Source organism: Plecotus auritus, assembly GCF_963455305.1.
Source record: "Plecotus auritus genome assembly, chromosome: 15".
NCBI lineage: Eukaryota > Metazoa > Chordata > Mammalia > Chiroptera > Vespertilionidae > Plecotus > Plecotus auritus.
The window spans coordinates 12,539,543-12,552,779 of record NC_137781.1 but is presented as its reverse complement, the minus strand read 5'-3'; the positions used below and the strand labels follow the sequence as shown (position 1 = coordinate 12,552,779).

The 13,237-nt window shown below is 48.4% G+C and overlaps 1 protein-coding gene across 6 annotated transcripts in view; it reads right to left on the bottom strand.

Annotated features, from left to right (window-relative positions):
• ZNF592 (zinc finger protein 592) overlaps positions 1-13,237 on the bottom strand; it is a 49,067-nt gene that overhangs the window by 29,441 nt on the left and 6,389 nt on the right. For 3 of the 6 annotated variants that reach the window (XM_080651735.1, XM_080651738.1, XM_080651736.1), the window contains exon 2: positions 2,949-3,057. The exons of 2 other annotated variants lie outside the window; for them this stretch is intronic. The gene's annotated coding sequence lies outside the window, so the exon portion shown is untranslated. Of the gene's footprint in view, positions 1-1,625; positions 1,701-2,948; positions 3,058-13,237 lie in introns of those variants that run through there. One more of the 6 variants, XM_080651740.1, reaches the window with a different exon arrangement.

Sequence of the window (13,237 nt, the reverse complement as noted above, 5' to 3'; positions counted from 1 at the left end):
ATGAAAAAATATCTTCGAGTGAGGATTTAAAAAAGAGTTTCTCTCTCAGGTGTTCTCCTTTTCTCTCTTTCTCATACCTCCACACACTTCTCCTTCCCATGCCTTTCTGTCCCCCATCCCTTTCTCCATGCCTGCTCATCCCTCCCTCCTCCTTCTCTCTCAGCCTCGTCCTCTTCCCTCTCTCCCTTCTTCTTCCCTCCTTCCCTTCTCAACTGACACCCAGGTGGGCTCTGTCATGATGGTAGCTCAGACCTCAGGGCAGTCGGCCTTCTGCAGGAAAGCCGGGCCCCAGCCAGGCAGCCGTGCACCAACAACCCAGAGTGGAGACAGGTGCCCACACGTGTTCCCACTTGTGTATGTTCCCAGTGACCCCAGGGCCGTGGTCGGCAAACTGCGGCTCGCAAGCCACATGCGGCTCTTTGGCCCCTTGAGTGTGGCTCTTCCACAAAATACCATGGCCTGGGCGAGTCTATTTTGAAGAAGTGGCGTTAGAAGAAGTTTAAGTTTAAAAAATGTGGCTCGAAAGAAATTTCAATCTTTGTACAGTTGATATTTGGCTCTGTTTACTAACGAGTTTGCCGACCACTGCCCTAGGGGATGACAGGGAATAATATCCAAAGAAACATCCCTATGTGCCCTTCCACCATCAGAGAAAATGGAATATTAAAGCCCTTCTGGTTTTTTTGTTTGTTTTTTATTGTGTTTTTTAAATATATTTTTATTGATTTTTTTACAGAGAGGAAGGGAGAGGGATAAGAGAGTTAGAAACATCGATGAGAGAGAAACATCGATCAGCTGCCTCCTGCACACCTCCTACTGGGGATGTGCCCGCAACCAAGGTACATGCCCTTGACTGGAATCGAACCTGGACCTTTCAGTCCGCAGGCCGACGCTCTATCCACTGAGCCAAACCGGTTAGGGCAAAGCCCTTCTGTTTTTAAGACTCATAGTGAAATACTTACAGATAAAACAATGTGATGTCTGGGAACTGCCTCAAAATAGCTCAGGGCAAGAGGAAGAGGGCAGGGAGGGAGGACCAAATGCAGCAGGATTGGCCATGAACTGATAACGTTGATCTGGGTGAGGAGTACATGGAGGTTTATCATCTTCTCTTCTCTACGTTTGTACATTTAAGCACAACAGGCACCAGACCCTTGTTTAGTGGATATCGTGGGTCCATCTAGATAATCACCAAGGTCACACCCATTAGGATGACTAGTATTATTTAAAAAACAAAAATGAAAATAGCCGGTTTGGCTCAGTAGATAGAGCATCGGCCTGCTGACCAAAGGGTCCCAGGTTTGATTCTGGTCAAAGGTGCATACCTTGGTTGCAGGCTCCATCCTGGGCCCTAGTTGGGGCTCATGCAGGAGGCAACCAATCGATGTGTTTCTCTGACATCGATGTCTCTCTCTCTTTCCCTCTGTCTTCCAGTCCCTCTAAAAATCAATGGAAAAATATCCTCGGATGAGGATTTAAAAAAAACAAAACAGAAACTAACAAGTGTCAGTGAAGTTGTGGAGAAATTGGAATCCCCATTCATTGCTGGTGGAAATATTAAATGGTTCAGACACTATGGAAAACAGCACGGTGGTTTCTCAAAAAAAATTAAACATAGAATTTACCATATGATCTAGCACCGTGGTCGGCAAACTGTGGCTCGCGAGCCACATGTGGCTCTTTGGCCCCTTGAGTGTGGCTCTTCCACAAAATACCACGGCCTGAGCGAGTCTATTTGGAAGAAGTGGCGTTAGAAGAAGTTTAAAAAATTTGGCTCTCCAAAGAAATTTCATCGTTGTACTGTTGTTGTTTCTTTGTTGCTTTTTTTAAAATATATTTTATTGACTTTTTACAGAGAGGAAGGGAGAGGGATAGGGAGTTAGAAACATCGATGAGAGAGAAACATCAACCAGCTGCCTCCTGCACCCCCCCTCAATGGGGATGTGCCCACAACCAAGGTACATGCCCTTGACCGGAATCAAACCTGGGACCCTTGAGTCCGCAGGCCAACGCTCTAGCCACTGAGCCAAACCAGTCAGGGCTAATCGTTGTACTGTTGATATTTGGCTCTGTTGACTAATGAGTTTGCCGACCACTGCTCTAGCAATTCCATTTCCAGGTATAGACCCAGAAGAACTGGAAGCAGGGTCTCAGAGGTATTTATACACCATATTCAGAGCGGCATTAGTCACAATAGACAAAAGGTGGGATCAAACAGACTATCCATCAAAAAATGAATGGGTCAACAGTGTGCTATAAATAGACAGGGGAATATTATTCCACCTTAAAAAGGAATAAAGATCTGACACATGCTACACTGTGGGAAAACCTCCAGGACATTCTGCTAAGGGAAATAAGTCAGTCCCAAAAGGACAAGTCCTGTGTGACTGCACTTATATGAGGTACCTAGAGCGGTCAAATTCATACATACAGGGAGTACAATGGGAGAGAGCAGGAGGAGTTAATGTTTTTTTGTTGTTTTTTAAAGAATATGTTTTTATTGATTTTCGATAGAGAAGTAAGGACAGGGGAAGAACCATCGACTGGCTGCCTCCCGCATGCCCCCAACTAGGGATCGAGCCTGCAACTCTGACATATATCCTACCAGGAATCGAACTGGAGACCTCTTGGTGCATGGGACACCGCTCAACCAACTGAGCCACACCGGCCAGGGCAGGGAGAGCTCATGTTCAATGAGCACAGGGTTCATGTTGGGGAAGATGAAATGGTAACGGAAGTGGATGGCGGTGTGATGGTTCACAACAATGAGAATGTTCTCAATGCCACTGAACAGTGCTGAAAAAGGTTAGCATGCTCAACTCTGTTATGTATGTTTGACTATAATTTAAAATAATAACTACCAAGGAACAGCAGCAACAACAACAAAATCACTTGTGTCCAAACTCTCAGCTCTTGAAGGCCGGCCCAGGTCAGCCTGGACTGCATACCTCAGTGATGCTCTCCAAACAAGGGTGTGGTGAGCGTTGCTGGGGGTGCAGAGCCGTGGAGAAAGGAGTCACTTCCACCTAGGCACATGGTTTAGTGACCAAACACCACCTACAGAAAGAAAAAGAAAAATGTCTTTGAATTAGGCCTGAAGGTAAATGTTAAAGTAGGTTAAGATGATGATGATAATAATAATAGTGTAAGTCAAACCCTGAGAAAAATCTCCAACATAAATTCAATGCAGGCCCCAAATGTAGTCAAAGACAAACCGTGTCCCAGCCCCAGACTTTCCCTCCTTCCCCGCCCAGTGTGGAGGTTCGCAGTGCAGCCTCAACCTGGGTTCATCCCGGATCGACTACTTTCTAGCCATGTGACCTTGAGCGGGTCTCTTCACATCTGTGTCTGTGTCCCTGCATATAAGCGAGTGTTATGGAGATTAAATGAGTTAACATTGGTAAAGCTGTTACTACAATGTCTTAAACACAGCAAACACGTGTTTGTTAATTATTATGCCACCAAACTCAGTGGCCAGCAAGCCAGACAGTTTTTCAGAGTGTCCCAGCAGACTGCCGAACCCCTAACTGTCAGGCTGACTGGAAGCATGCACAAGGGACAGGGACAAGGTAAATGAGGGGCGCTGTCGGCTCCACACAGCGCACTCTGCCGTGCTCAGAAGCCTGCTGAAGCAGGGGAAGCACAGGGTCAAGGAGTGGGCACGGACCAAGGGACAGGTAAGCGGGGGAACGTCACAGGTGGGGAGAGGCGGGGAAGGGACAGCACTGAGGAGGGGAGGCAAATGAGAGAAGATGAGGGAAAAACTGGCAGAACCCATTTTTAAAACGAGGTGGTCCTCTGCCCTGGCCGGGTAGCTTAGTTGGTTTAGAGGGTCGTCCCGATCCATCAACGTTGCGGGTTCGATCCCCAGTCAGGGCACATACAAGAATCAACCAATGAAGGCATAAATAAGTAGAACAACAAATCGATGTTTCCCTCCTTTCTTCTCTCTCTAAAAGCAATAAATAAACTAAAACAACAACTAGCCCTAGCCAGTTTGGCTCAGTGGATAGAGTGTCGGCCTTCGGAGCAAAGGGCCCCAGGTTGGATTCTGGTCAAGGGCATGCGCCTCGGTTGCAGGCTCCTCCCTGGCCCGGGCCCTGGTTGGGGCATGTGCAGGAGGCAACCAATCAATGTGTTTCTCTCACATCAATATTTCTCTCTGCCTTTCCCTCTCTCTTCCACTCTCTCTAAAAATCAATGGAAAAAATCCTAGGGTGAGGATTAAAAAATAACAAAAAAAGAAGAACAACTAGGTGGTCCTCAACTCTAGCTGAACATCAGAGTCACCTCGGGCACTTTGAAGAAAACCGAAGCTTGGACACAGCCCCAGGTTCCAGTTTAATCAGCCAGTGGGGGTGGGGGGGGGACCTGTTAAGGGTCCATCGGGTACCTGGACCCACAAATGTCAAACTAAAAAGCCTCATTCCTAATTCTGTTCACTCGAATCCTATTCCTGCATTCCTCGCTGAACTTCATTTCTGTCTCAAATTTGACAAACCAGAATTTAGTTTGGATTCTAAATAGAGATATAGACAATATTAATGGAAGAATCTAGAAGGGAAGGAACAAAAAACGATTATCCCAATTCTACAGAAGAGAAATAGAAAAAACTTTTTTTCAGGAGAAACCAAGATGGTGGCATAGGTAAACACCTAAACTGCTGCCTCGCACAACATCAAAACTACAACTAAAAGACAAAACGGACACCATCCAGAACCACAGGAAAGCTGGCTGAGTGGAAATTCTACAATTAGAAGAAAAGAGGAAAGCACATTGAGACTCAGAGGAGCTGCAAAAGGCTGAGGTACGGAGATTCACACGCGGAGAGGACGGGCGGCAGTGTGCACGGGCGGCTGAGTGCGCGGCTGGCTTTCTAAAGTGGGAGGGAGAAGGAAGCTCCTGACTGCACTGATCTCCAGTCCCGGGTGTGATGCTGGGAAACCAGCCTCATTCAGGGGGAATCTGGACTGTCAGGAAAAGAGAAAGCACACCGAGACTCGGGAGCTGCGGAAGGCAGAGGTCCGGAGGCGCGCGCGCACAGAGAGGACTGACTGCTGAATGCATGGGAGGCTGAGTGCACGGCTGGCTTTCTAAAGCAGGAGGGAGAAGGAAGCTCCCAATTGCACTGAACTCCAGTTCTGGGCAAGTTTCTGGGAACCCCGACTCATTCAGGGACAAACTGGACTGTCTGGCAGCGGGCGAAACTCGAGGGCGGCTTTCTCTCATAGGTGCTTGCAGCGATTATCGAGGGACACTGAGACCCAGGGGCCTCATAGGGCAGGGCTGATGGGAAACCAAGGCTGTCTGCTCCGCCCTGAAACGCTGCCCCATCCAAGCTGAGCACAGAGGTTTTGCAATTTTGCAAGTCTTGTCTCATAAGAGTGTCTCCAGCACAGAAGTTCTCCCAGCGTAGACACAGCTGATCCTCACAGCCAATTGGCCTTTCCTCCCAGTGATACCAACAACAATCAAGACTTAACTACAACAAGGCTGTACACACAGTCCACAAAGGGGTGCACCAAGAGTGTCCACCTCAGGTAACTGGGGAGGCTGAGCCACTGTGCCCTACAGGACACCTACCACACAAAGCCACTCTATCAACTCAGGGAAGCAGCCAAAATGCGGAGACAAAGAAACAGATGACAAAGGAAAGAAATGGAGGAAAACAAACAACTGGATATAGAGTTCAAAACCACGGTTATAAGGTTTTTAAAGAATTTCCTAGAAAAGGCTGATAAATTTAGCGAGACCCTCGAGGATATGAAAAAGGACCAACTTGCCCTAGCCGGCTTGGCTCAGTGGATAGAGCGTCAGTCTGCGGACCGAAGGGTCCCAGGTTCGATTCCGGCCAAGGGCACATGCCTGGGTTGCGGGCTCGATCCCCAGTGGGGGGCGTGCAGGAGGCAGCCAATCAATGATTCTCTTTCATCATTGATGTTTCTATCTCTCTCTCCTTCTCCCTTCCTCTCTGAAATCAATAAAGAAATATATATTTAAAAAAAAAAAAGAAAAAAAGAAAAAGGACCAACTAGAAATTAAATCTACACTGACTGAAATAAAAAATATTATACAGAGACTTAACAGCAGACTAGAGAACCGCAAGAATCAAGTCAAAGAGTTGAAATACAAAGAAGCAAAAAACACCCAACTGGAAAAGCAAAAAAAAAAAAAAAAGAATCCAAAAATATGAAGATAGTGTAAGGAGCCTCTGAGACAACCTCAAGCGTACCAACATCTGAATTATGGGGGTGCCAGAAGAAGAGAGAGAGCAAGATACTGAAAACCTATTTGAAGAAATAATGACAGAAAACTTCCCCCACCTGGTGAAAGAAATAGACTTACAAGTCCAGGAATTACACAGAACCCCAAACAAAAGGAATCCAAAGAGGACCACACCAAGACACATCATAATTAAAATGCCAAGAGCAAAAGACAGAGAGAATATTAAAAGCAGCAAGAGAAAAACAGTTAATTACCTACAAGGGAGTACCTATACGATTGTCAGCTGATTTCTCAACAGAAACTATGCAGGCCAGAAGGGAGTGGCAAGAAATATTCAAAGTGATGAATAGCAAGAACCTACAACCAAGATTACTCTAACCAGCAAAGCTATCATTCAGAATTGAAGGTCAGGTAAAGAGCTTCACAGATAAGAAAAAGCTAAAGGAGTTCATCACCGCCAAACCAGTATTATATGAAATGCTGAAAGGTATTCTTTAAGAAGAGGAAGAAGAAAAAGGTAAAGATAAAAATTATGAACAACAAATACATGTCTATCAACAAGTGAATCTAAAAATCAAATGAATAAAAAAATCAGATGAACAGAATAAAGTGGTGAATATGATAGAATCAGGGGCATAGAAAGGGAGTGGACTGACAATTCTCGGGGGAAAGGGGTGTGGGAGGTGCGGGAAGAGACTGGACAAAAATCGTACACCTATGGATGAGGACAGTGCTGGGGGAGGTAAGGGCAGAGGGTGGGGTGGGAACCGGGTGGAGGGAAGCTATAGGGGGGAAAAAGAGGAACAACTGTAATAATCTGAACAATAAAGATTAACTAAATTTTTTTTTAAAAGGGCAATAAAATTATTTTTTAAAAAAAGAAAAAACTTTTTTCTCCTGAAGTTTTTCCTCCTTATTTCGACCTTCACATTTCAAAATATAAACTAACACGCAGACACTGTGCTGTCCAAATGAGGACAAAAGTCAGAGCCCAGGGCTGCGGCCGAGGTGTCTCAGATCTGATGTCCCGAGTCAGTTCTGAGCCTCTCCAATGAGCGAGCGTGCCCGGTGATTTATTCCAGGTTAACCTTGGCTCCTGAGGCCACTGGACTCTGCCAGGTTATCCGGACCGTCTCTTGTACCCAGTTAAGAGAGTTTGGCTGCAGAGCAGAGCTGGCACACCTGAGCACCAGGCCGCTTCTCCCAGGTCACCCTACCCCTATATATGCGTTGATTTATAGGAGCTTTACAGTTTACAAAACATGATTCCCACCGCACAAGGAACCGGCCAGTGTGGGGGGGGCGGGGCCAAGACCAGAGCCCAGACTCCTTCAGGCCTCCAAGGACCAAGCGGCCCTTCCACTCGGGATTCTGACCCAGGAGGTTGGGTTTCACATTTCAGATTCCCAACACCCTTGCCTTCCCAAGGTGCTGTTATAGGTGGCCCACGTTTTCCTCCAATTTGGTACTGAGGCAGTCACCACAGCCGTTGCCATAATTATGACGCACCTGAGGGTATTGGAAGACCAAGATTAGAAAACAGTGTTCTAGAACAGCGGTCGCCAACCTTTCGAACCTCTCGGACCACCGGTTGGCGACACTGTTCTAGAACATTGTTCTAGATTAGTAGTCCTTCTAGGACCAGAAAGATTAAGAACTGTCAGAGCCAGAGACCCTGGGAAACCATTCAATTTAAGTCACTGAGTCTGTAGCAAGAAAATGAAGGCCCAGCCCTAGCCAGTTTGGCTCGGTGGATAGAGCATCGGCCTGCGGACTTGAGGGGTTCAATTCTGGGCAAGGGCACATGCCTGGGTTGCGGGCTCAGTCCCCAGTGGGGGGTGTGCGGGAGGCAGCCAATCGGTGTTTCTCTCATCACCGATGTTTCTATCTCTCTCTCCCTCTCTCTTCCTCTCTGAAATCAATAAAAATATATTAGAAAAGAAAATGAAGGCCCAGAGATGCGAGGTAATCAAATGAGATAAAGTATATACACTGAAGAGAGTTTTCATTACTATGAAAGACTCCCGTCCTCCCCTCGCCTTCTCAGAGAGGCTGAGGTCTCCTACTCAGTTACCCATTGAAATCTCTCCATCAAAGGCCAGGCATGAGGCTATGTAACCCTCCAACGAGTGATTCCAGCCTTGGATGCACATCTAGGGAGCAACACTAATGCCTAACCCCACCTGAGACCAATTACATCAGAATTTTTAGGGGTGGGGGCACCCAGGTGACTGATGCTGTCTGGGATAGAAAACAACTGTCTTTAGACCAGGGGCCACCGGCCTCCAAAACCACCCATAAACGCTTAACGATGCAGGCTCGTGGGCGCACCTGGAGACTGACCCGGGAGTGCAGTGGGCCCCAGGGGTCCGAAGCCGAGACAGTCCCTGAGTGGTTAGAGAATAAGGGCACTGAGTGAGTCCTGGGCGGCCGAGCAGCCAGCCTGGGAGAGGCTCCCAGATCCGACTCTGATGCCCACTCTTCATGGAGAGCTAAGCGCCCCTGCTTCCATCACCAGTAGCCAGGGCAACCGTCCCAAACGAGGCTGAGGCCACTGTGCTCTGCACAGCCCCGCAGCCTCCCATCTCACCCACACTCGGGGCCCCACTGGGACTTACAAGCCACGTGGGATCGCTGGCCTCCTCTCCCGGCCTTCCCCCTCCTCACTCGGCCCCAGCCACTGATTTCCTGGCTGTTCCATAAACTCTCGAGCATTCTCGGGCCTCAAGGACTAGCTCTCTTGCTTTTCTCTCCACGTTGATGGCTCCTCCCTCAGATAAAGGCCTGGCTCCTGCTCACCTCCCTCTTATCTCTGCTCAAAGGTCTTTTTATCAGTGAGGCTTCTCTGCCTTCCCCTTCCACCGAGCCTCCCTGTCCTCCATCCCTGCTTTGTTTTTCTCCAAAATACTTCTCACCAACTCTCAGGCTTTATATTTTATTTACTGTCTATAAGCCCACACACACCAGAATAGGAGCTCCATGAAGGTAAGGTTTTTCTTTATTTTGTTCCCTGTTGCATTCCCATGCCTGAAATAGTGCCTGGCACATAATGGGCACTCAAATGTTTATTCTAGAAATGAATACATCAGAGACGCCAATCTCAAAACACAACTTATACCAGAAGATCATAAGAAGCTGATGATGTCAAACTTACTTCTCCACTAATCTCATCTGGCAAAAGGCTTTTTAAAACCAGCTAGAAGCCTAATGAAACAGAAACCATTTAGAAATAAGCATTTCCCATCCAAATGGGTTTGTGAATCAGGGACAATTGGTTCCGAGAAACAGATAAGACTTTGGAGACAGAAAGTGAGGTTGAAAGAAGGGGATGGAACACATGGGTTTCAGGGGCCGCCCGGTATGTGCGCAGGCTCAGGGGAAAGCTCTGAGCACACTGACAGCTACGCTCGCACAGACCAGGGAACAGACAGGCTCCATCCAGCCTGGGTCACAGTCTGAGACGCAGGCCAGTGCAGGATCCGACCCAGCTCATCACCAGACCCACAAACCTGAAGACCCTTCCCTCCCTTTCTCCTGCGGACACCCCGCCCAAAGTCACAGACAGTACTTGAAGCCCCACCAGGTTGGAAGCACTGGAAACCTTAGTCAAGGCAGCCACACAGAGGCTGGAGAGCATCCGCCTCAACCAAGTCTCACTGATGTCATGTGTCCCACCCACTCCTCGGCCCTGTCCTCGCTACCTCTTTCCCTACCACCTCCCCAAGGTCATCCTAAGAGCAATCTTCCCCAAACACCATTTTCATGACGTCACTCTCTCTGCTCACAAACCTAAGCGTTTCCCCAGGCATGAGCTCCAACTGTCTGGATAGGCTCTTGAGAACCTTGGGAATCTAGGCCTAGGCCACTCCCCTTTTGCTGTCTATCATAAGGGATTGTGAGGGGTTTGTTTTCTTCTTCTTCTTCTTTTTGGTTAAGCCTCACCCGAGAGTATTTTTCCATTGGTTTTTGGAGAGTGGGAGAGGAAAACAGAGAAACATCCAGGTGAGAGAAACACATTGCTGTCTGCACACACCCTGAGCGGGGCTCCGGGCCAGGGAGGAACCTGCAACCACGGTACACACCCTTGACCAAGCCCTTGACCAAAATCGAACCAGGGACCCTTTGGTCCACAGGCTGATGCTCTATCCAGGGAGCCAAACCGGCGAGGGCTTGTTTTCTTCTTGAATGCTCCAAAAATTCTTAAACTGAGCTTTATTATAAAAACAACCTCCCCAACCCTCTAAGACTCAGTTCAAATTCCCCCTCTGCCTCAGAGCCCCCTGTACCAGTGCTGTACCCTATGTTCCGCCAGCAGGACCCCAGGGTGGCCCTACAGTCAGCAAGGAGGTGGGCTCAGCACCAGCCCCAGCAACAGCTGTTGTGCCTAGGAGCTTCCTGCTGCCTTCACTTCCCTCCAGCCCAGCAGGAGTTGTCCCTTTGGGCAATCTTGCCCCTAGGATCCTGACTGGGGTCCCCGGTCTTTCTCTCTGCCGACTTAATTAATTCCTGATAATTAGAGCTATTGTTTGGTGATGAACTGCTAAGAGTCTGACCTCTCCCAGGGGTGTAAATATTTTAAAGTGGAAATGCAAAAGCCTTAGGCTCAGAGGAATGGAGCTACAATGGTGGCATGATAGGCCCTAGGATTCATTATTTGTGGACAAGCGACCTTCTCCTAAAGTACTGGTGCTCAGAGGAACAGTATCAAAGGGAGACAAGTAAGGAAAGAAGCCCTAGCCGGGTTGGCTCAGTGGATAGAGTGTCCACCTGCGGACTGAAGAGTCCCGGGTCCGATTCCAGTCAAGGGCACGTACCTCAGTTGAGGCTCCTCCCCAGCCCAGGCCCTGTTCTGACTCCTGTAGGAGGCAACCAATCGATGTGGTTCACATCGATATTTCTCTGTCTTTCCCTCTCTCTAAAAATCAATGGAAAAATATCGAGTGATTAAAAAACAAAAGAAAGATGAGATTACATCATTGCCACCACCTCCCTCCTCCCAAATGGCCACTCGATCCATTGTGAGCACCACAGAATGTTCCCCAGAGGTAACCCCAGCCATCTCAGGGGTGACCTGTGTGAAAGTAACCACCACCCTCAGCAAGAAAAGCCCCCTTAAGACACTTCTGGTCTGGAAGCAAAGTGTTCTGTAATTGCTTTCTGTGGGGGAACCCCTTGAGGGCAAAGTTCATCTCACAGGATTCTTTTATGTTCCACAGGTCGCTCCGCGGGAGGGGAGGCCCAGGCGGACCTTCCATAAGCAACTGTGGGTTACTGATCAGTCAGTGATGGCCCAGTTCCTAAACGGCTCCACAGAATCTTAAACACAAGTAAACATTCTAATTAAAAAGAACAGTACCTTGCCCGGCTGGCGTAGCTCTGTGGTTGAGTGTCAACCTATGAACCAGGTCACGGTTCGATTCTCGGTCAGGGCACATGCCTGGGTCACGGGCTCGATCCCCAGTGTGGGGTGTGCAGGAGGCAGCCAATCGATGATTCTCTCTCAGCATTGATGTTTCTATCTCTCTCCCTCTCCCTTCCTCTCTGAAATCAATAAAAATATATATTAAATAAATAAATAACAGTACCACCCTAGCCGGTTTGGCTCAGTGGCTAGAGTGTCAGCCTGCGGACCAAAGGGTCCCAGGTTCAAACCCAGTCAAGGGTATGTATCTTGGTTGCAGGCTCCTCCCCAGCCCGGGCCCTGGTCACGGTTCATGCAGGAGGCAACCAACTGATGTGTTTCTCTCACATCGATGTTTCTCTATGACTTTCCCTCTCTCTTCCACTCTCCCTAAAAATCAATGGAAAATATCCTCAGGTGAGGATTAACAAAAAAATAAAAATGAAAACTAAGAGTAGCATCTAATATGTTTACGTGCCTGAGGGTGTACAGCCTTACTAAAGTGTCAGATAGTACGGCGGCTCTTACCACCTCAGCCAGTTCAGGTCAGGTCTGGACAGTCTGTCTAAGGAGGCAAAGGCAGAGGGTGGCCCTTGCTCACGCAGACCAGAGCCTGGGCTGGGCCAAACCCCAGAAGAATTGAACAGCTGCTCGCTGCCCACTCCTGGACTCCCTTCCCTGAAAATGCCAAAGCGCTGCCTCAGTCAGATGTGCTGCAGGCCCTGGCACAGCCCTGAGAGGCTTGCATTACAATCCACATCTACCTTCAAGCCCCTCCCCTCCAACCCAACCCCCCAACCCCCGCCCGGTGTCCCTCTCTGCGCTTCAGCCTGCTTAAGGAACAACTTCAACTTCAGGAACTGAATTGGCAGAAAGAAGTAGAATGCTGTCAACAGCAGCAAACCTGGGCAGTAAAAGCAGAGCGAGTCACTCCACTGGTCCACATCCAGCTCCATTGCCAAGAGCAATGCGGTAAAATGCGCCTCTGCCCAAACACTGGGTGGATACAAGGAAGAAATGTCCTCCCACCTCAGCCCCAAGAAAGGCTGAGCCCCCGAAAGGGAGAAATCCCAGTGAGGTTTACACACAAGAACCCCATCTCTTTAGAGTCCGGTGCCCAGGGTGTAACACCAAGACCTCCGGCATCTTCCACGTCCATGTGCAGACTGAGCCCTGGGTCTAACGGAGAAGGCCCAGGACCACGTCCAAAAGGAGTGATTTCTTTAAAAGCACTCTTACAGAAAAACAACAACAAACGAAGCTGGAAGCCAAACCATGCAGATGACGACTTTAACTGTTCAACTGCTGAACGGAAAAAAGAAAAAGAAGCCAAGTCAGACTCTGCTCCTCAGCTCCTCCCAGATGAGTTCAGGGCCTAGCGCAGTAGGAGGTCCTGGCCTCATTCACCTGCCCGGAAGGGCTGTGTCTGCCGCATCTCTAACATCGCATCTCTAACATCGCCTTTGAGATGTGACCAGATTGGGGTGGCCAGCTGCAACAGCACTGTCTTCTATAGGGACACAGTTCTGGAAAGCTTGAGTTTTTGCTTTAGGGCATTCAATGTTTGTCTCTAAAATGAAAATAGATTTACCGATTATTTGTTTGCTTATG